This window comes from Chiloscyllium plagiosum, unplaced genomic scaffold (assembly GCF_037043375.1).
Source record: "Chiloscyllium plagiosum isolate Xiang-an unplaced genomic scaffold, Cpla_swu_hap1 HiC_scaffold_18, whole genome shotgun sequence".
NCBI lineage: Eukaryota > Metazoa > Chordata > Chondrichthyes > Orectolobiformes > Hemiscylliidae > Chiloscyllium > Chiloscyllium plagiosum.
The window spans coordinates 28,250,506-28,274,706 of record NW_028270156.1 but is presented as its reverse complement, the minus strand read 5'-3'; the positions used below and the strand labels follow the sequence as shown (position 1 = coordinate 28,274,706).

The 24,201-nt window shown below is 42.8% G+C and overlaps 1 protein-coding gene across 4 annotated transcripts in view; it reads left to right on the top strand.

Moving 5' to 3' along the window:
- Window positions 1–24,201, top strand: part of mapk8ip1b (mitogen-activated protein kinase 8 interacting protein 1b) — a 153,976-nt gene that overhangs the window by 77,647 nt on the left and 52,128 nt on the right. Inside the window, exon 1 of one of the 4 annotated variants that reach the window (XM_043705591.2) lies at window positions 16,022–16,170. The exons of the other annotated variants lie outside the window; for them this stretch is intronic. The gene's annotated coding sequence lies outside the window, so the exon portion shown is untranslated. Of the gene's footprint in view, window positions 1–16,021; window positions 16,171–24,201 lie in introns of those variants that run through there. 4 annotated transcript variants of the gene reach the window in all.

The following is a 24,201-nucleotide window of genomic DNA, read 5'->3' as shown; positions in this document are numbered from 1 at the left end:
TAGATTGGGTTGGGATATCTAGTCGGCATGGATGAGTTGGACCGAAGTGTCTGTTTCCTTGCTGTACATCTGACTCTGATCACCCATTCAGACATGATCTCAAGGGGAAAATTCCCCATGTTACATCCAGTATGAGTTTATAGCTCTCTCTATTGACTCTCTAACACCCTGCAGCACTGTCTCCAATACATCTCTTGGCTACTTGGCATATTTTTCAAGTGAATCTGATAGGATATGTTAATTTGCAAAGTTTTTTGTTTTGTATGAAAAGCACTTTCCTGAAGGAAATGTTAGTTGGGAGTGGTAAATTTGATTTTTGTTTTGTCAGTGTTTTTTGTTAGTTGTAATTCTTCAATGCTTAACTCAGCCACTTGAAAATGGTTCCATTAATCAATCGTTGAGGATTATTTTGCATGTAGAAAGTTGATAGAACCATTCCTTGATTGAGATTGTGACTACCTAGCACTTCGGCAAGGTCCACTTCAGAGACCTATGGTTTTAACTGACTTCCAATTTTAAAAAAACTTGGACTAAATTCAACACCTTTTTTTGATTAATTTCTAAACAAAACATTTTCAATCAAGTACCCCAGAGGTAATCAATCGGAGATGATTGTAGGTCAGTTAGGCATAATCTTTGACTGGAATCTTCCACCTTTGTTCAGTGTTCCTGTTGATAAATGTTCTGTGTCTTCCCTTTCGAATGCTGACATGTGGGATCATCTTCAGGGATTTACACACACTGAATATCAGGTGTGCTCTTCCTGAAGGCATGTCCTTGGTTGTTTGCTGATCCTTCATCCTAAGCTGTTTTCTTTGTTTCTGTCAGGGGTGACTTGCTATTGCTTTCCACTCTCAAGGGCAGGACAACAGGCAAGTCCCAAGTCAGTCTTAGAATAAGAATCAAATCTTCATTCCTGGTGTTAACTGGCAGCATACTCCTAACACTTAATCACCTGAGCTACCCAAGCTTCTGATATGTAGAATACAGTTTGCGAAAGCACTCACTAACAAATCCTATCATGGATATCCATCGGTGAGTTGGTGCTGAAGGTTGCCCTGTCAGATGGAAGGAATACATTCCATGCCGTCATTTTGACGAGGAGCAGGGGACGCCTTCTCTGTGTCCTGGGCTGAATATTTATCTCTCAACCACCCACCGCTTTTCGTTTTAGAAAATAGGTTGATTATTTTGGCCGTACTTTAGCAAACCTACAGATTCAGGGCTCCCAGCTCTCCCATTCAGTGTCTCTTGACCTGCTCAAAAATTGAGGCCACCTTCACTGAATCATGGTCTTTCTGTCAGTGTCCCAAACAATACTATTCTTGGGTTTGTCCTGTTCAACTGTAGGATAGACCTAATAAATGTAGTGGTACTGTGGAGGAAGTGCTGTCCAAAACTTTGATTTCAGATCCCATGGAGTCTCATGGCATCAGGGCAAACATGGGCAAGGAAGCTTCCTCATGGTTACTACTTACATACTCCTGATGATGAAGGTAGCAAGGATGCAGTGTACTCTGTGGGAGATTTTAATGTCCCTCACCAAGGGTGGTAGCACCAAAACTGACCAAACTGGTCAAGCCCTGAAGGACAAATCAACCACACTGGAAACCTGATTGGTCATTAGAAAGGTGGGCAAACTTGTTTGATTCTGCCTTCTACTGCATCTGTCAATGATAAGTTGGGAGTGGTTAATGCTCAGTCCTTTGTAGAAGCCTAATCCTGACTTAACATTGGAAGGTATGATCAATGTGTCATGTATACTAGCACCACATTAGATGCAGAAAAAAATCGATCCCCCAAGTTGCAGTATCCGTGAAGTCCTGTGCGCTATCAGCAGTACAACTGTTATCAGCCACATTCTGTAACCTCATGGCCTGAGAAGTCCCATCACTCTTACGTTGTCAGAAGTCACATGACAACCAGCCTCCGGCAACTGTCTGTGTGGGATTTGCACATTCTCCCCATGTCTGCGTGGGTTTCTGCAGGGTGCTCCAGTTTCCTCCCACAGTCCAAAGATGTGCAAGTTAGGTGAACTGGCTATGCTAAATTGCCCATAGTGTCTGGGGATGTGTAGGTTAGATGCATTAGTCGGGGGTAGAAGGTGTGGGTCTGGGTGGGTTACTCTTAGAGTCGGTGTGGACTTGTTGGGCCAAATGGCCTGTTTTCTCACTGTAGGGATTCTATGATTTATGTAAACCAGGTTATAGTCCAACAGGTTTATTTGAAATCACAAGCTTTTAGAGCAGCAATTTCAAATAAATGTGTTGGACAGTAACCTGGTGTTGTGACTTCTGACTTTGTCCACACTGGTCCAACAGCAGCACCTCCACATCAACTCTTCCATGGAACCTGCATTCAATGAAGACTATAGGGGAGTATGAGGGAGAGGGAGTATGAGGGAAGTTATAATATGGGACCACATACAAGCTTAACAGTAGAAGTAAGGACCTACAGACAGCTAATGTAACAGATGAAAATTCTGCAGTCTTGCACATTCAGTCTGAATGGTAATGGTCAGTTAAACAATTAACTGGAAGAAGAGGTTCTGAAATAATTTTTTTAATAACAACGGAGTCCAGAAGCCAAACGTAGATGATCCATTGTGGACTCATCACTGATGCCACTGGACAGACCATTTGATTCCCTCCATGTGATCTCAAGAAATGACAATGAAAACAGTCATCTATCTAAACATCACCTCAACTTGAGCCCTGAATACTTGTGCTCCAAAAATCTGTTTCTGACTAAGCTGTTTCAGTTGAGCTACAGCACCAACATCCTGCCAGCAAAGTGTGGAAACTTAATTGGGCAAGTCCTGGGTGAAAAACGGCAGAAGTCCATCCTGGCTAGTACACTGTGGAATGTGACACAGATACTGTTATCAAATGACACTTCTTTCCCCTTCAGTAACCTACTTACTGATGCATTGCTTGAGTTCTGCCAAGGCCACTTACCTGCAGATCTTATTCCAGCCTCAACCCAAATATGGATAATTAAAGCTGAATTCCAGAGGTAAGGAGAGAATGACTGCCCTTAACTTGTTTGCCGAGTGTGGCTTTACGGAGCCCTAGTGAAAATGAAGTCTGTGGTACTGGGGGTGGGGAGGCGACTTTCCATTGGCTAGAAGTCAGCCTGGCACAAAGGAAGATGGTTATAGTTGCTGGAGGCCAGTCTTGTCAGACCCAGGGCATCATTGAAGGAGTTTCTCAGCCATTATTCCAACACTCAACACTCGCTCCATATAAACATCCATGCATGGTAGCAGCAGTGTATGCTGTCTACAGAGTTCATAGCACCTTCCTGATCTTTACCATCTGGAAACAGAAGGGCAGCAGTCACATGGAAATGCCACAACTAACAGGTATCCTTCAAAGTCTCATACCATCTTTGACTTGGGAAAAATACTGTTCGCTGGAAGAATCCTACATTTCCTACTCCCACTGAGTGGACTTACACTACATAGACTGCAGCAGTTCAAAACAAAAGCTTGTCAGCGTCATCTTGATGGCAAATGGTGCTGGATAACTAATGCCTGGGACATTCAGTGAACAACTGATAGAAACAAATGAGTTTAGGCAAATAAGGATAGCAGGATGTTCATGTGGAGCACAAATAGCACCGTAGATGCGTTTGATCAATTGGCTACCAATGTGCTTGCTGTATGTACTTTGTAATTCAATATAAATGCAAACCTAATTAGATTGAACCATTTCCTGTTGCAGTGACACCATTTCACAATAGATCAGTAACTAACTGGAAAAGAAGTAAATTAGACAACTGAAGGTCATTGGTTTTCTGTCAAGGAGTGTATTGATTTTACTGTTACCTTCCTGCTACTCCAGGACTGTCAAAAGATCAGGATTTGCCTTCCGATCAGGAATATGTTCCAAATCTTTGGACCTGTTCAAAGTGACAGATTTGAATCTATCTCTCAGCTTTTATTTTTAGCATTTTTGCATTTGTGCATTTATATTTAATTGTATTCTGTCTGTGAACCGGGAATGTGTACGATGTCTGGCAGTCATCATTGCCAATCAGGATCATGCCTTAAATCCTTTTAGAAGCAACAAAGCAAATATTTTTAATAATGGAGGAAAGAAATGGAGGGCAGCGAGAGGGATGAAGATATTTTCTTGAGCTGATCTGGAATGCCCAGCCAATAATAACGTCTGTGTTGTTAAACTCTGATTAATTTGAGGAAAGGCACCAGAAGAAATGCAAATTAAACAGACAGTGCATGACTTTTAGTATACTGAAGTAGGCTATTTGGCCCTGGCAGACTGGTGTTTTCCACACAAGCATCCCCTCACCATACTTATTTTATCAGCATATCTTTCAATGTTCATATTCTGTTCACAGAAGATGAATTAAAGGCCACTGATTCACTTTTCTTCACTTGAACCTGACTGATCCTCAATGGAGTAAGAATCAAATGAGGTTGACGTTGCTGCCATTTTGGTTCATTTTGATTAGCTCAGACACACCCTCATTCCACCTTATCGCAGCACCAATAACCATTTACTGAATCCACAATATATTTCACTGGATTGTCATGTAACTGGCTGGGTTTTGAATTAATTGACTGATGACTAGTTGCTGTTGAATAGAATAACTACAGTTCCAAATCTGAGCAGACCCATCTGGCTGCTCACCCTCCACATGGGGAATTCAGAAGCTTCGTCTGTGTTAATTGCTATAGATACAATAGTAGAAACAAGTTGCGTTTTTCTTTATACAGCATTGAAAGCTTGATTTCTAATCTCCCAAGGTGCTTTGTAGAGGCATCAGACAACATTTGACAAAAGCCACAAAGGGGATGCTAGGGCAGATGACCAGAGGTTTATGCAAAAAAGTACATTGCAAAATGAACTCAAAAGGAAGACTTGCATCTCTATCAGGACCACAGTATATCATGACCAGTTAATACCCCTCCCGTTATGATATTGGTGTACTGTAGGGGTGCCTTCAAGGAGAGTTGGAGGTTTATGGAGTGATTCCTCAAGGTTTGTACCTCTTGCTGCCATTGACAGGCATGTCACCACCAACTATAAAAATTAGGGATGTGCAAACAGCTCGTGTTGGAGTGCGGACATCTCCAAGGGTGATTCGGGTTGACAGCGAGATCACAGATGGAGAAAGCGTGCAGAGGTTTTGGAAACAAGGATGAGAATTGTAACCTGAAGGTATTGCATAACCAGAAACTAGTCTTGATACATGAACAGACTTTGATGCAGTTTAGGTTTATGGAGGATGAAAGAAGTGAGGTTAATGTGGAAAGCATTGGGATATTAAATCAGTGGAACGAAAATCAACTGAAATTTGTGCCCCATTTGCTTTCAGTCTATTTCATCATCCCAACCTCTATCCCTGTCCTCTTAAAGTCTGGGTATAGTGAAGTCATGAATGAGGGTTTCCAGAATAGTTGATCTGAGAGAATAACAAAGGTAAATGATGTCAAAGCTTCTGAGAGAATAACAAAGGTAAATGATGTCAAAGCTCTAGTAATGCATGTAGAACATGGTGCTATGGAACAGGCCAGACTCCCTCAACTCACTTCAAGAAAGTAGCCCAGACCCTAACTTTGCTAGTTGTTTTAAACAGGTATAATGTGGATATTCCACGAGGGATGCAGCTGGTCAAACCACTCAGTTTTAAACAAAACAGAATCTAGTTACCAGATTGCCGAATGAAACACAAACAGAAGAGAACAGAATATAGAATAACGTCACCTATCCAAAAGCATGACAGATTATTGCAACTTAATGATCCAAAATCTTACAAAAATCCCCATACACACCTCTAGGCAAAAAAGGCAAAGTCAAACACAGGATCATGAGAGAGATTCAACATCATCTTCCATGTCACTGTTTCTTGGATCAGCAGCCTCAAAGAACAGCCAGAGTACTAAAAAACCAAACCAAACCAAACCAGAGAAAAGCTGAGCTGGGAGAACTGGCCACTCCCCTTTCATTATACAAGTGTTGTTTTAAACTTGAAAGCCTTTTGTCTGAGGCAGTATCTATTAACTATAATCAAATGGGCTCTAAAACCCTTCACACCCTAGACTTTTCAGAATCACTGCTTTTTCAACCTCTTAGGGTGGAGGGAGCCAAGGACAGCATAACCTTGCTAAAGGATCAGCATTGTCACATAAGCTGGGGTCACAGGATAATGAATAAACCGTTTAGAACTGATGAAAAAGGTGTTCATCCAGACAGTGGTGAGCCAATGGAATTCGCATCCACAGAAAGAAATCAAGGCCCAAACATTGCATAATTTCAAAAAGGAGTTGCATATAGCACTTGAGGCAAAGGATCAAGAGATTTTGGGGGTGTGAGGGAAAAGCAGGAACAGGCTATTGAATTGGATCATCAGCCATGATTATAATGAATGGCAGAGCAGGCTAGACGGAATGAGTGACCTACTCCTATTTTCAAAGTTAAAAATCATAACACCAGGTTTATTTGGAAGCACTAGCTTTCGGAGTGCTGCTCCTTTTTATTAGGTGGTTGTAGTTGTGATCAGGTGATCCTATTTGCAATGTTTCTAAATTAGAGTTCCTTTCCTGGCAAAAGAAAAGACTGAGGAATGGTCTAATTGAGGCCTTCAAGATAAAGGAAAGTATTTCCAGGGCAGTGTGGCGGCTCACTGGTTAGCACCAGAGTCCCGGATTCAATTCCATCCTCGGGTGACTGTGTGGAATTTGAACATTCCCCCATGTCTCCTTTTGGGTGCTCCGCTTTCCTCCTGTAGTCCAAAGAATGTGTAGGATAAGTGGAATGGCCTTGATAAATTGCTTGTTATTTCCAGGGGTGTGCAGGTTAGGTGGATTAACCATGGGAGATGGAGGGTTTCAAGGATAGGGGTGGACAGGTAGGTTTGGGTAGGATGCTGTTTGGAGGGTTGTTGTGGACTCAATGGGCTGAATGGCCTGCTTCCACACTGTAGGCATTCTATTGATTCTACCTGTGAGAAAATCTAACATCAGGAGTCATGAATACAAGAAGCATTAAATCCATTAGGATACTTGTTGAAATGTATTCACTTTTAGTGGTAAGAAATGTGGACCTACCCCACAATGCAGTAGAGACATAGGTAAGTAGAAGTTACATCACAGATGAAATGAAGCTCGCAAAGGGCCCCTCTGATGGGGCCCACTCACGAGAATCTGCTTCCTTGCTGAAGATTTAATGTGACTTGATGTACCTTTTGACAATTGCTTTTTTTTCTCTCTGTACTGAAGGCATTACTTTATTTCTCTAGCCACATCACAATGCTCTAAACTTGGCATCCGTTATCTCTAATTGTTTTTCATTATGCTTGCAGCTGATCCAATGCTGACTCTTGTTACAGATTGCTGCTTAGTACACAGCACACTGACTCCTCACACCCATTCCACTATTGCCATTGTTGGCATCAATTGACACAACGTCAATAGATAAATAGAAGTTTTTAATACCCACAAGTGGGGAGCAGCCAAATAAAGCAAAAAATACTGGATGCTAGAAAACTGAAATGCAAGCAGAAAATGCTGGAAAATAGTCAGCAGGTCAGATAGCTTTTCTGTTTGTTTTTGTGATTTTTAAAAGGTTTAGCCCTACATTCAATGGCTTCTATCAGAACTGGGAGATAGTTCAAGGATTGAGCAGCTTACAGCAAATACAGGGAGAGGGGTGGGGGGAAAGGGTTGGCAAGAACATTTAAGTCTGCAACAGAATGGAAGGAGAGATTTAAATGGTGCAAGACCAAAGGTTTACATAAAGGAACATTAAACTACTGTACCTGTCTATAAATGATTGCAATTAGAGTCAACTGTTTCTAATTTGCTCATTTTTAATGAGCTTATTTTTCCACTTAGTGTGCACATCAAGAGTGGGGGGGGAGGTATTATGCAATAGCGATTGTTCGCTGAACTCTGTCCCGTTTTGAGAGAAGAGGAAATTAAATATTCCTTGTGAAAGCACAGCCTGGGGCTGAAATATCCCAGTGCTTATTCTTGCAATTTATTTCACATTTCAGCAGAGCAATGCTGAGACAGGGGAATGTCATCTGGGGATAAAAGGGTCAGATCAACATCTAAGACTCTGACTGATTTAGTTCATTGTGCAACCTTTCTTTGTTTTTTTATTGGTACTCCCAACAGGATTAGTCTGTCCCGATCCTGGGGATTTTCAGAGTAGGCAATGGCTGCTTCCTAGTTTCCAGCTTTGGGTTGATGTGATTGATTCCCTGCTCTTGCCATGCTGCCATAATGGCACAGAGGCCATTGGGCCCATTGAGTTCTTGCTGGCTCTTGCATGGATCTCAAGCAGTTCCACTTGTCCCATTCTCCTGCTCTATCTTTGTGGAACTGAGATTTAGTTTCCTCTAAAATTCACCCAATTAACTTTTTTAAAAAATCAACGTTCACCTCCGTCTTCATCACTGTTTGCAGGCAGTGTGTTTCAAGTCTTTACTGCCTGCTCAAAAAAATGAGGCTTTATCTTGCATGTATGCTCTTGCTTAAAAAAAACTTAAATCTGGCAATGCATAGAAAATCCTCTTGTACCATCAGGTGAGGAAACCAGCCTTCCTTTTTCTAAAACTGTCTACAACTCTCTCAAATATCCCCTCATTCATCTTTTGTTCCAAGAAGAACATCTCTAGCCTCTCCAATCTAACCTTTTTTGTATCAAATCTCTTATCTCTTCCATCATTCTGCTCCATCATCACCGCACTGTCTCAAGGATATTCTTTCCTTTTCTAAAGCGTAGACTCAGCCCAGCTATCATTAAATAGAATGGAGAGGATTCTGAAGAAGTTTCCCAGCCTAGTACGAGCAATGAGGGACATGAGTTGTGCAAGTGGGGAGAAGTTGTTTAGTCTACTTAGAAAGTTTGTAAAGTCATGGAGTTTTGATAGACGAAGGAAGGAGAAACTATTTGCACTGATAGGACAGAAATTTGAGATGAGTTGGGAAAAAAACCTGGATCAGGCAATTGTGTAAAATGCAAAATGTCCAGATTACAGAGGAGGAAGTGCTGGATGTATTGAAATGGTTAAAGGTGGATAAATCCCCAGGACCTGATCAGGTGTACCCAAGAACTCTGTGGGAAGCTAGAGAAGTGATTGCTGGGCCTCTTGCTGAGATATTTGTACCATCGATAGTCAGACGTGAGATGTCGGAAGACTGGAGGTTGGCAAACATGGTATCACTGTTTAAGAAGGGCGGTAAAGACAAGCCAGGGAACTATAGACCGGTGAGCCTGACCTCAGTGGTGGGCAAGTTGTTGGAGGGAATACTGAGGGACAGGATGTACATGTATTTGGAAAAGCAAGGACTGATTAGGGATAGTCAACATGGCTTTGTGCTTGGGAAATCATGTCTCTTAAACTTGATTATTTTTGAAGAAGTACAAAGACGATTGAGGGCAGAGCATTAGATGTGATCTGTATGGACTTCAGTAAGGCGTTTGACATGGTTCCCCATGGGAGACTGATTTAGCAAGGTTAGATCTCATGGAATACAGGGAGAACTAGCCATTTGGATACAGAACTGGCTCAAAGGTAGAAGACAGAGGGTGGTGATGGAGGGTTGTTTTTCAGACAGGAGGCCTGTGACCACCACAAGGTCTGGTGCTGGGTCCTCTACTTTTTGTCATTTACATAAATGATTTGGATGCGAGCATAAGAGGCACAGTTAGTAAGTTTGCAGATGACACCAAAATTGGAGGTGCAGTGGAAAGCGAAGAGGGTTACCTCCGATTACAACAGGATCTGGACCAGATGGGCCAATGGGCTGAGAAGTGGTAGATGGAGTTTAATTCAGGTAAATGCAAGATGCTGCATTTTGGGAAAGCCAATCTTAGCAGGACTTATACACTTAATGGTAAGCTCCTAGGGAGTGTTGCTGAACAAAGAGACCTTTGAGTGCAGGTTCATAACTCCTTGAAAGTGGAGTCGCAGGTAGATAGGATAGTGAAGAAGGCGTTTGGGGTCAGGGAGTCCAGAACTAGAGGGCATAGGTTTAGGGTGAGAGGGGAAAGATATTAAAGACACCCAAGGGGCAACTTTTTCAGAGAGGGTGGTATGTGTATGGAATGAGCTGCCAGAGGAAGTGGTGGTGGCTGGTACAATTGCAACATTTAAGAGGCTTTTGGATGGGTATATGAATAGGAAGGGTTTGGAGGGATATGGGCCGGGTGCTGGCAGGTGGGACTAGATTGGGTTGGGATATCTGGTCGGCATGGACGGGTTGGACGGAACGGTCTGTTTCCATGCTGCACATTACTATGACTCTGAGTAAGCATTTTTACACAGCAAGTTCTTTTTAATCTAGAATGCACCATATGAAAGGCAAATTCAACAGTAGCTTTCAAAGAGGAATTGGATTAATAGAACCACTGCAGGATGCCATCAAGCCTGTGCTGGCTTTCTGAAAGGAGAAAGTGAGGACGGCAGATGCTGGAGAGTCCGTCTAAAAGTGTGGCGCTGGGAAAGCGCAGCTGGTCAGGCAACGTCTGAGGAGCAGGAGAGCCAATGTTTCGGGCACCTTCTGATGAAGGGCTTAAGCCCGAAACATCGGCTCTCTTGCTCCTCAGATGCTGCCTGACCTGTGATTTTTCCAGTGCCACATTCTTTGACTCTGGTTTTCTGAAAGAGCAGTCCAGCTGGTCCCATTCCCTGCCTGTTTCCCCAGAGTTCTGCAAGTTCTTTCTGTTCAGGTGCTTATCCTGTTCGCTCATGGAAATCAGGATTGAACCTGCCTCCACCACCCTTTCTCAGGCAGGATAATTGAAATCACTCAGTACATTAAAATATTTTTAATCCATTATCTTTCAGTCCCCCACTCCCCACTGACTTCAACTCTGGTCAGCTGGTTCCCGATCATCAACACTGGAAGGGGGCTCCTTTTCAGAGCTGTGGAAGGACACCTAGTGGGACTACTTCACAGCTCTTTCAAAGAGCTAGCACAAAGACAATGGGCTGAATGGCAGGAGAGGGATGTTGTAGGATGATGTGGGAAGAGTTAATTTGGATGACAACCCTGTCTGATTGTGTGACTGTCACCATTTGCTCCCCTCCCTCTTGTTTGTTTTGTCTCTTAGTTGGGGGTGGATATATTAAGTCGTCCTATAATCCCAAGTCATGGCTCCGCCTGTTTCCAAATGAAATGTTGTAAAATTAAATACACACAGCCTTTGAGCATGATCATCTTTCCTACATTACAAGTGAGAAAGCACTGTTCCTGTTTTTGAATATTCAGATCTATATTAATGTAAATATGGAATACAAACAGAAGATTGTTCTTCATTTTATATGTACAAGCGCTTCTTAGTACAAGCGACTGCATCTGGATTTACAATGGATAATCATTGATATACTGCAGATGCAAAATCTCTGTCAGAATTGACATTGAGCTGGTAATGATACTGTGAAATGTCAAATGCTAACCTTTTGGTTAACAAATGATTGTAGATCCAACAATGTACAAGTGTTAAAATACTGCACACTATATATTGCTTCCTACATGAAAATATTTGCATTTCATATTCACCATGACCGGTAATGTTAAAATGCTAGTTACTGCCTGAAATGTATTCTGCGTTTGGAAATAGATATGGATAGTTTTTTTAAAAAACCATCATTTTATTTGCTTTAAAACAAGATCCAACTCTCTCCCACCACAAAAGAGCATATTTTAAAATTTCAAATACAGGCTTCAGTTCAATGTTACATTGAAATGTAAGCAAATCAATTCACCCCTTCAGCTGACCCAGCCTGACCGTCTCCATAAATCTGAATGAAGTGAAAATACTCTTGCCACTGGACGAGTACAGCTCTAGCACTGCTTTATTCTGGGTGGGGTCGATCTTAAAGCTAGCCACCATCTTCGGCCTTCATTCTCTTGAATGCCGACATTCGGTGGCTGGAGTGTGAACCATCCACGTGAATCACTGCAACAAATTACCAAGGCTTCTTTGGTACCCTCCCAGATTGATTAGATTAGATTACATTACAGTATGGAAACAGGCCCTTCGGCCCAACAAGTCCACACCGACCCGCCAAAGCGCAACCCACCCATACCCCTACATTTACCCCTATACCTAACACTACGTGCAATTTAGCATGGCCAATTCACCTGACCTGCACATCTTTGGACTGTGGGAGGAAACCGGAGCACCCGGAGGAAACCCACGCAGACACGGGGAGAACGTGCAAACTCCACACAGTCAGTCGCCTGAGACGGGAATTGAACCCGGGTCTCTGGCGCTGTGAGGCAACAGTGCTAACCACTGTGCCAACGTGCCCCCCTCCAAGCAACACTCTGTCCTGACTTAGAGGATTCTACATAGAATCATGCAGTACAAAAAGAAACCTTTTGGTCAAAACTAGTCCTACGTATGTGTTTTATCCATATTCCTCTCCGTCTTACAAAAGCCAGTCATGAGGAAGGGTCACCAGACCTGAAACATTACCTCTGATTTCTCTTCACAGATGCTGCCAAGCCTGCTGAGCTATTCCAGCAATTTGTTATTGTTTCCTCTAAAGCTTTCCTATTCAAGTGCCTATCCTATTCATGGGCGGCACGGTGGCACAGTGGTTAGCACTGCTGCCTCACAGCGCCAGAGACCTGGGTTCAATTCCCGCCTCAGGCGACTGGCTGTGTGGAGTTTGCACGTTCTCCCCGTGTCTGCGTGGGTTTCCTCCAGGTGCTCCGGTTTCCTCCCACAGTCCAAAGATGTGCAGGTCAGGTGAATTGGCCATGCTAAATTGCCTGTAGTGTTAGGTAAGGGGTAAATGTATGGGTGGGTTGCGCTTTGGCGGGTCGGTGTGGACTTGTTGGGCCGAAGGGCCTGTTTCCACACTGTAAGTAATCTAATCTAATCTATCCAAATGTCTACTTTAAATTGTACCCGCATTCCACACTTCCTCTGGCAGTTCACTCCATATACGAATCACCTTCCGTGAAAAAGATGCCCCTTATGTCCCTTTTAAATCTTTCTTTCTCCTCTCCCCTTAATATGCCCACTAGTTTTGAACTCTTGCCCCACGCCAAGGAAAGATGTTTTGCTATTCACCTTATCGTGCCCCTCACGATTTTATAAACATTTTATATGGTCACCCTTAACCTCTGATGCTCCAGTGAATAAAGTTTGAGACAATCCAGCCTCTCCTTGTAACTCAAACCCTCCTGATACTGTTTAAATTAACCTTTGGGGTTAATCAATCCCTGACAAGTGATCGTTGAACTGTTATCAATAACATGATAGTCATGGCTTGTCAGATTTCTTTTTCTGTCTCTCTCATGCATTTTCTGGTTTTAACTTCAACAAAGGGCAGTCAGTCTTACCTCATCCATCATGAGATGCTCCAGATAAGACAATGGAACATTACTGCTGGTGATTCCACTGTCCTATAGTACAAGAAATATCTTTAGAATTTTTTTCTCCAAAAGGTAGTCAAGGCTGGATCTTGAAATGTATTCATGGCTGAATTAGGTTGATTTTTGATCGACAAGGAAGTCAAAGTTATTGGATGCAGGTGAGAGCACAACTGGATGAGCCATGGTTTTATTGAATGGTGGGGCAGATTCAAAGAGCCAAATGGCCTACTCCGACCTTTTTAAGTTATTGGTTGCATCTAACTTTCAATCGAACACACTTGCAGACTAGTTGGTGTCAATAAATTCTAAAATGTGATTGAAATAGAAACCCAGCAGTTCCGTGGTTGGTTAATAGCTGGACTGTAATCTGAGTGGATTCATCCCAGAGCAATTGGATGAGAATCACCTACCATTTTTGCTGGCTGTATATCTGCCAGGCTGTTGACATTGTTCTAATGACAGCATATGAAGAAGACTTGCACAAACTAATCAATATAGTTGTAATGTTTAACTTATCTTATTTTTCTATATGATCTATGAATAACCATAAGGTAATGTACCTTGTTTCTTTATTTCTGTTTGGTATCTAAGATTTGTACCTGTACTTTGTACCCAAGATTGTGCTGTGTGGGGTGACATTTTAATCTTGCCCTGTATTTTTGTACTTGAGTACATGTGACGATAAACCTAATTCTAAAACCATCTAAACGAAACTGATAAAAATGGATTTACGGTCAACTGCAAGAAAATGTACACTAATGACAAAGACAAAGGACATTCCAATTTGTAACCCTACATTAATGGAATTGCTTTTGTTCATTTCTTTGCTATTATTTGGTTGAAATCCGAGGACTTCTGTCTGAACAACAATGAAGGTGTGCCAAGATCATATTGATTAATGCTCACTAATACCTTTTCAGACCATCCGAGACTGGCAACAAATTGTCACCATACCAGAGATGAGCGAATTCTGGAGACATAAGATCATATGAAATAGAATGAATTTAAAACAAGTGTATGTCTCACTGACTGAACAATAAACAGTGCCCTGTTTTTGGCCGTCTCTTTCTAAGTCCCCAGTAAAATAGTTATTCAGCCTGTCATTGTCAGTGCTGGACACTTCAAAAGGTGCAAACTCTCCGAAACTGAAGAAAAAAACATGGAATCTGCTTTTAAAATTCAACAATTATCATGTAATATTCTAGTCTCCTATGCTCCTCATCACCTATGTACTCAACATAAAAGACCAGCGTGTTATAGGTAAACACAAAGTTGCCATTCTCCTGATGGACCATAGTGCTACTTTCTCATTAGAGAGAGGACCGATTTTAACCAGGGGGTTGCCATACCCCAGATGAGGGGACCAGTTGAGATGGAGAATCTTTCTTGGTAAATTTGGCCAGTGCAGGAATTGATTCCACGTTGTTGGCATTAGATTGCAATGCGGAATAGCCATACAGCCAGCTGATCTGACCAATTTGTGTGTGGTAATATAAAGGAAAAATGACGGAGTGACTGGTTTTTTTTTGGATTGCTGGAATCTTGGAATTCTCCTCCTAATGGCATTGTGTGTCTACTATGTCAAAAGGGTTATAGCTGTTCAAGGCGACGCCAACTTATCACCTTCCCATGTGAATGATCGAATCTAGTCCATTCACACACCGTGGCATTTACGTAATCTCCTGGGACACATGAAAGGCCAGATCAAAATCCAGGTCAACTTTGGGGAAAGATTCAGGAAAATTGCTTCTAGGGAATCATGTGGTTTGACAACTCTCTGCTGCACCCCCCTCAACAAGCTTACATCAGCTGCTTGAGCCAGGAGCCAGTTGTACAGGCCCACTATATTCTGGGAAGCAACCACCTCCATGGATTGCCTACTATTTTTGGTCTTCACTGTAAACTGGATGTCTGGTCATTTGAGGTGGATACTTGTGGGAGCATGCTGTGCACAAACTGACTGCAATGTTTCCTCCTGTAGGATAGCAAGTGCTATTCAAAAAGCACCTAATTGACTGACTCTAAAATGCTTTGCTATGTCATGCGATTGTGAAAGGCGCCACATAAATGCCAGTCATGCTCTTAACAAATGAGGTACAGTAGTGTAAAGGGAGAAATGGCACAAGATCTAAATGTCTCCCATAACAATGTTATTGGATTAAAACTGACTGTGGATGGTGTCGTGTTTTCAAATTAGGCTGAAGGTTTCTGTTAAAATGACAAATATTTGACCTCAGAATAATAAATATTCATAAAATAGAAATTGCTGCCAAAGATGCTCTCCTCTCTGTGGAATAAACTCCAAAACAGAGTCATTTATTTTTAATATATTACAAGAAAGGTTTGTTTTGAGTCCCCATGATTACTTTATGCCTTGAGAAAAGAATTAATGAGATCTCTGTTCTCCCATTGAAAGCTTTTGATGTTCAATGGCTTCTAGCTACAGTGGTAATAGCAAATTATCCATAACCTGTTCCCATCTTTCAGTATACTGGCTGAATAGCCATTCTAAATCTGGCATGGCCAGTGCTGACCCATCATTACCAACAGGGTGGGTCCTGTTTAGTTGGAGAGAGCTTTAGAAAGGGATGATCTAATGCAGTAACAGATGAGGTAATGAATTCTGCTGGGGCACTGAGAGCTTAGCTGTGTTTGTGTGCTTGTGTGACCGAGTGGAAGAATTAAGCTGCATTGTTTTTTTTTTTTTGTCTGTCCTTTTAATTGACGCTGTGATAGATTCGAAGATGAGCTTTACATTGAGGGAAACAAACTAAGGCCGAGATCTGGATCTTAAACTGAAGGTACGTGGCAAAATCGGACCAGGAATGCTTTTGTCTGCCCCCATTATGAGTAGGGAGTCTGTGAGTAAAGTCCAGTAAGGCTGGCAAATTGGAGACCTTGCCCATGGTAACGGTTAGGTGAATTCCTGCCTGCCAGGTTGGTCGACAGTGTGGTTGGGGACTGGAGAGTCTGGAACTGAAGTATGAATTCCCATCCGAAGCAGCAACCAGGAATCCATCAAGCTGGACCGCAGGCAGTTGGCTTGAGGGAAAAATGGGGTGGTGGGGGGTGAGGGAGAGAGAATTCAGAGCTGCAATTTGATGGAGAGAGCAGTTTGTGGATTTGAATGCTGTCATAATTGGGATTGTTGTGAAGGTGTCAATCTGCAGTTGGGGTGAGTGGGCATTTTGGAATGGAAGGCCTTTGTGTCTGATCATTTTGAGGGATGAAGTGGGTGGTAGGAGTTGGGTTTGCCCACTGTTGGATAGTGTACATGGTGAAAAGGGGCAGTTTGACTTTTAGAATTCCAAGGTTTCCTCTTGCAGCCTGGAGCTTACTTTCTTTCTCTGACATGTAGAAAATGTGAAAATGAGTTTAAACCTTGCTGTTTGGGACTTTTTTTTTTTGGCCTGAGATTTGGCTCAAAATTATGACTTGAACCAATGCGGGTGCTCTGTCTCTGCATTCCCTGTCATCTGCATTCTCTCAGTCTCTGACACAATCTCTTTGCTGCCTCACCTTTTTCCCTCGACTTGCCCCTCAGTCTCTCCCTTTCTCCCCTACTCGTGTTCCAGCTGCAAATTGCAGATATGTCTCTGATAATCAAATGGACTTGAATCCAAAGTTTAAAAGAGTTCCCCTGTTTCCTTTTGACTATTGTTCTGCTTGACTGTGGTTTTGTACATTCATTGTGTTTAGCTAAAAATTGGAGGGTAGCTGTAGACTGCATCAGTGGACTAGTCACATGGCAGGGCAGTGGCAAATAGAATTTGACAAAGGTAAGCGGCAGATAAAGGACTTGGGGGTGGGCTAACCAGGCAAGGAATAATACTAATAAATGGTAGGACTATCAAAAGTAATAAAGTTGGAAGGGATTTTAGTGTACTCGAAATCCTGCAAGTAGCAGGGAGGTATGGTGATTAAGACGGCATGGGGACACTTATGTTTTATGCCTTGGCTAATGAATGCAAAAGCAGGGAGAGATTGCTAGAACTGTGTTTTTAAAACACTAGGCTATACCTGTAGCACTGCATGCAATTCTTGTCATCACATTTATAGGAAGGATGTAATTGCACTAGAGAGGTACAGAGGAGATTTTACCAGGATGCTACCAAGGCTGGAGGGTCTGAGCTAGAGGTAACATTGGATAGATTGGGGTCATTTTCCTTTTAAAGCAGTGAAGATTGAGAGGGGACCTGACAGTGGTGTACAAAGTTGAGGGTCATAAACCGAGCAGTTGGGAAGGCGCTTTTTAAATTAGTTGATTCAATAACCGGGGGCCATAGATTTACGATAAGTAGTGGCTGAGAGAAGATTTATTTTCCCACTTAATGGGTAGTGGAAGTCTGGACCTCACTCCTTGAAAGGGTGATTAAGTCACAAACTCTCAAAACATTGTGAAAATATAAATATTGCTCTAACATTCTAGGCATGTGGGCCAATAGGTGAAAAATCAATTAGTCTAGTCAGATCTTTGACCAGGACAAATTGGGCTGAATGATTTCCTTCTGTACTGTAAATGTTTTTGAGATTTTTCTAAATTGCCGTGCTTTAACATCTTTAACACTGGTATTACCACCTTCCCTGTGACAGACGTCAGCCTAACTGGTCTGTAGTTCCCTGCTTTCTATCTTCCTCCCTTTTTGAACAGTTCGCTATATTTTCAACTCTATTGGAGCCTTCCCCAAATCTAGGGAATTTGGAAAATTAAAGCCAGACTCCTCCCTCCCCTTCCTAGACCTCTCCATTTTTATCTTGGGCGACTGACTCAACACAGACATTTACTACAAACCGACCAACTCTCACAGCTACCTAGATTACACCTCCTCCCACCCTGTCCCTGTAAAAACATCATCCCATATCCCCAATTCCTTCGCCTCCGCCGCATCTGCTCCCAGGAGGACCAATTTCATTACCGAACAACTCAGCCTCCTTCTTCAAAGACCGCAATTTCCTCTCCGACGTGGTCGATGATGCTCTCCACTGCATCTCCTCCACTTCCCGCACCTCTGCCCTTGAACCCCGCCCCTCCAATCGCCACCAGGACAGAACCCCACTGGTCCTCACCTTCCACCCCACCAACCTCCGGATACATCGTATCATCCTCCATCATTTCCGCCACCTCCAAACACACCCCACCACCAAGGATATATTTCCATCCACACCCCTATCAGCGTTCCGGAGAGACCACTCCCTCCGCGATCCCTCGTCAGGTCCACACCCCCCACCAACTCAACCTCCACTGCCAGCACCTTCCCCTGCAACCGCAAGAAGTGCAAAACTTGCACCCACCCCTCCCCCCTCACCTCTCTCTAAGGCCCCAATGGATCCTTCCATATCCGTCACAAATTCACCTGCACCTCCACACACACCATTTACTGTATCCGTTGCATCCGATGTGGCCTCCTCTACATTGGGGAGAAAGGCCGCCTAATTGCGGAACATTTCAGAAAACACCTCTGGGACACCCGCATCAACCAACCCAACCACCCCGTGGCTGAACACTTTAACTCCCCCTCGCACTCTGCCAAGAACATGCAGGTCCTTGGCCTCCTCCATCGCCAGACCCTGACCACACGATGCCTGGAGGACGAGCACCTCATCTTCCGCCTAGGAACCCTCCAACCACACAGGATGAATGTAGACTTCTCCAGCTTCCTCATTTCCCCTCCCCGCACCTTTTTATCTCAGTCCCAACCCCCGGATTCAGCACCGCCCTCCTTGACCTGCAATCTTCTTCCCGACCTCTCCGCCCCCACCCCCACTCCGGCCTGTCACCCTCACCTTCACCTCCTTCCACCTATCGTATTCCCAGCGCCCCTTCCCCCTACCTTTTATCTCAGCCCGCTTGGCACACCAGCCTCATTCCTGAAGAAGGGCTTATGCCCGAAATGTCGATTATCCTGCTCCTCCGATGCTGTCTGGCCTGCTGTGTTTTTCCAGCACCACATTTTTCAACTCTGGTCTCCAGCATCTGCAGGCCTCACTTTCTCCTGCCCAGAACATTAGCTGAGTTTCTGGATTAATAGTCCAATGATGATACGACTAGGCCATTGTCTCCCCATATAGTAGGATAGAATTCAAAAGAAAACTCTTTAGCTGTAATAATATCAGGTCAATTGTAGTGCTGTTAACTGAGATCAACTAAGTCTTTCCCATGGTCATGAGGAAGAGACATTTTAATTTACTTGCCAAATCTGCAACATTCCAGCATTCACATTCTAATTGGACTAATCTTTCTCTTTCACTTCGGTGTCAGTCTATCTGTCTGTCCCATATTCAGTTATATGATGGAATCGGCCATGAGCGATTTAAAACAGGTTATGTTCATCCATTGAATTTGCTGCTTTTTCTTTTTTTAAAAAAAGAATAGATACACAGAAAATAAGGAAGCCGGGGGAGACAAAATTAATTAGTTCTGCCTTCTAATTAGTTCCATGCTTCCTCTGGGCTTAAAGTATAATAATTGGAATAAAATTAATGTTGGAGCATGGGGATCGGGAATAGAGTCTAGTTTTGTGTGGGAAATGCTATGGATTGTGTGGAGGGGTGTAGATTGGCATGGAGATTGTGACATGGGAATTGGGGGGGAAGGACATGAAGTGGCATGGATGAGTTGCCCTCTAAATTTTGTTATGCATGACTGATTCATTTGAATGCACATGCACACACTACCCCTCTTCCCCTTTTGAGGTGCCCTTCACTTTGATCTTTGATCAATGCTTTGGTCACCTGTTCTAATTTCTCACTCTTTGCTCAGTCACTGATTTTGTTTGGTAACTTTATTCAAATAGGACTTTTGCCATAGCAGCAGGGAGTTTGTTATTGATGGTCTCTTTTTTGACCATCACCAGATGAGTCCTATATTAATATTCTCGTAACCTTTGACAAAATTTGAGAAAAAGGGTCCATGGGATATTTGTGGCATGAATGGAGCTCCTTGCTACTCAGTCCCTACTGTACTCCCAGGGCTGTGAGCAGCACAGGCAGAGTGAAGTTTCATTGTTTTCTGTATTTTAGTTTCTATTTCCAATGGAATTGTTCAGTAAGACCATAGTGCATCTGTGGTGAAAGACTAATTATGTCAGCATTTCATTGATCTTAAACATTGGGGCAGATATTAACCTGTGCTTGGTGGTTAAAAATTTAAAAACATGAAATACTCCTGCCCACTTTATGCCAGTGGGCTGCGTGATATCTGTGCGTGAAATTCATCTCTGAAGTGGAAACGTGTCATTATAACCTTTAACAAAAACAATTTGCTGAAAAAGCTCAGCAGGTATGGCACCATCTGTGGAGAGAGCAAGCACTGTTAATGTTTCAGGTTGAGTGACCCTTCCTCTGAATGTTGGTTTTTATGCAGTTCTGTTTTCAGATCCATATCCTGGGAGCAATCGGAGAGGCTTGATGTCAGGTTGGCAGGAAGTGAGGGGTGTTTTTGTAAAAGATACCTCAACAAATCAGTCTAAGCATTTCTCACACACTGAGTAATCATCTGTTTATGTCATAAGGCTACCCAATGTTACTTAGCAACATAAACATTATTGGATATTAAAAAGCAGCCTCACCTTAAGAGAAAAGATAAACAAGCTGCTCATCAATGCGTCATGTGTGACAGGAACTTGATTTTTCAATGCTTTTTGCATATAGAGCAATTATTTAGCCCCGGAATGCTGGAATTCCTTCATAGATCCTGCAACACATCTGTTATCTGTCTGGTACATATTGTAGTGCCAAATAAATTCTTGTTCTATTTTTCCCTCTCCATTAATCTTGAAAAGAAGCTTGTGCCCTTCTTTAGGATTATTTCAAACTAATTCTCTGAAGCCTCTTGAATCAGCCTGCAGCTGAAAACCTGAGGAGCTATTTTTAAATAGCTCCTGATCTTCACTTCCTAGATTTATTTTCTTTTTCATCCAATTGCTAACTATTTTGCCAAATGGGTAAGCTAGTTGGATTAGAACCTGGAGAAAGACTAACTGGAGGCCCACTCAGGAGAGCTGCTGCTGTGGTTGGCCTGAAGGCATCCTTTCTGTCAGGAAACCATGAAAAGATACAGAATGCAGTGTGCAACAGAGAGTATGTGACAGCCTTGGCCACTCCGCTATTGATAGCAATTCTCCAGAAAGTTGGACTTTTGAGACCTTGACAATTATGCCATTAGTTTCTGTAGACTGGACCAATGAGTTGATTCCAGTTTTAGTGGAGTCTGCAAAGATGTCAGCTGTCTTGATTTTTTTTTTTCATTAGATTTTACATAGAATTTTCATCACTGAAGCAGAGTATTCAGTGTAATTGCAGTTTTTGCTGGACACGAACCTTGGCAGACCCCACAGTGGCTAAATCTGTCAACATACCCTCCTATTATTTTCTCCTTTATGTCTAAATAGCTTTCCTCAATGCATCTAAGCTTCCTGATGAAGGGCTTACACCTGAAATGTTGACTCTCCTGCTCCTCGGATACTGCCTGACCCGATGCGCTTTTCTAGCGCCACACTTTTCAACTCTGATCTCCAGCATCTGCAGTCCTCACTTTCTCTCATCATGTTCACCCAAGTCAGGCTTAATTCTCCTCAGACCCCTTGCTCACACTGGATACTGAGGCATCACTCTCTCTGTCACCAGGCCTGACACCACCGTTTTCCTTTATCCAAGGACCTGACATGTCACTCTCCTACCATCAGACCTGACACCTCACCTGCTCCTCCTTGTTTGCCGCCAGAGCCAATTCCACTCTGTCCTCTACACGCACTTCACCCTGACCCACTCTGTCGCTAACTTGGGCATCTTCACCATCTTGCACCTAGTTCCTCACTCACATGACACCCCATTCTTGCACATCCCTCTTTTCACAGGAACTGTCAGAGTCTCTGGCTGTGCTGGTAGGTGTTTCAATCACAACATTGCAACTGACTGCCCTGCACTAGGAAGGACCTGTTAGTTATAGGCTATGTTCCACATTCTTAAAAGGGCTGTGATTGGAATCTTGTACCAGAACAAGGGAGCTGTACCTTAACAAAAGTAAATAGGACTGATGGGGCACTCTGGGATTGTCACTCCTGTGAAAATCCAGCCCATTGTTTTGCTGGGTTAGCCTGACTTAGCAGCATGAAGTCTGGGATCGACTCCATGTAAACGACCAACAATAAAGGGACTTTACTCATTTGTCTGGATTATTTCATGTTTTCCTCACCTGTCTCTCAGAATTACAGGCCATTGTTTGAAACATGAGATGAGAATGCATTGTGATTTAGCATCAAAACCACTGTCTTATGACAGGAGGTTGCTCAGTCCATTATAGATCTCCTATAATGTAAAGTAAATCAGTGTACATTCTTAAATAATCTTATTTGTTCATTTGCTTTTCCCTTCAAAAATGATAAAATCTGTAGTTGAAGCTAGTTCTGAAAATAGCTTATCCAGATGTTCAAGTCAGATGAGCCTTCAGCAGCAATTGAGCAGAAATAGCTGAGTGGTGCTATAAAGTCGCAAGACTTTTCACAAGCTCTTTCTGTTGATTGCTGACGTGCATCTCATGATGAATGACCCTTTTGGGTTTTGAGAATGATCACTGCTAGTTAGTTTTGAGAAGATTTGAAACTCATTTTGAGGTTCTGGGTGTAGGTTTGCTCGCTGAGCTGGAAGGTTCGTTTTCAGATGTTTTGTCACCATACTAGGTACTTTACCATCACCAGTGAGCTTTTGCTGAAGTGCTGGTGGTATGGCCCACTTTTTGTGTTTAGATGCATTTATGTGTTTATGTGCAAAACTACCGTGCAAGAACTGTAACAAACCCTACGTTGGACAAACAGGCAGAAAACTAGCCACCAAGATACATGAACATCAACTAGCCACAAAAAGACAGCCCACTCTCACTAATATTCTAGATGAGGAAGGATACCACTTTGACTGGGACAACACATCCATCCTAGGACAAGCCAAACAGAGAGAAACACATGAGAATTCCTGGAAGCATGGCATTCCAGCCAGAACTCTATCAACAAACATTTTGACTTGGATCCCATTTACCACCCCCTGAGAAAAAGAACAGGAAATGACATCACCACAACAAATGACGTCACCATGGAAAATGACATCACCAACCCAAGGAAACCTAAACGCGTAAAAAGCGGGCCATTACCAACAGTTTCACCGGAAGCTCACTGATGATATTATCAAGTATGGTGACGAAACGTCTGAATGAACCTTCCAGCTTAGTAAGCAAACTTACACCCAATGATCATTGCCTTTAGCCTGGTCAGTGCATTTAGCCTGATTTAGGGCTTTTTTTTGCTTTCCTGGTCTGCGCTGTTCCCTTGGTTCGGGATCAATTTCTGAGCTTGCTCATGGAATTTCGGACAATTTATTGACTTGGTTAAGACTTTGGTTGAATGTAGGGAGTCAGCATCATGGGTAGTAATCTAATTGACATGATGTAACTAACGATGCTCTGCACTGTACTGTGCTGGGGTCTCAACCATTTACTACTTAGATGGTGAGATAGCAAGTCACGCGCAAACTTGCTGGTTATGAAGTACGGGTGAAATTATAGCCTTAGGAAGTATACAGAGGAATTAGGTGAATGGGAAAATAGATTTCAGAGCAAGGCAATGCTTATTTTGGGCCAAAAATTGATAGAACTGGGGAAAAGTGAGAAATGGTTCTGATCCAATGCAAGACTTGAGCAATCCAAGTTAACAAATCACTGAAATGTCATGAAGGAGGAAAGAAAATAATCAAAAGGGTGAATGGAATGCTAGCCTTTTGTGTTAGAATACTTAGGGGGTAGGAGCAGTGCTTCAGGCATGTAAAATCCTGCTTAGACTACAGGT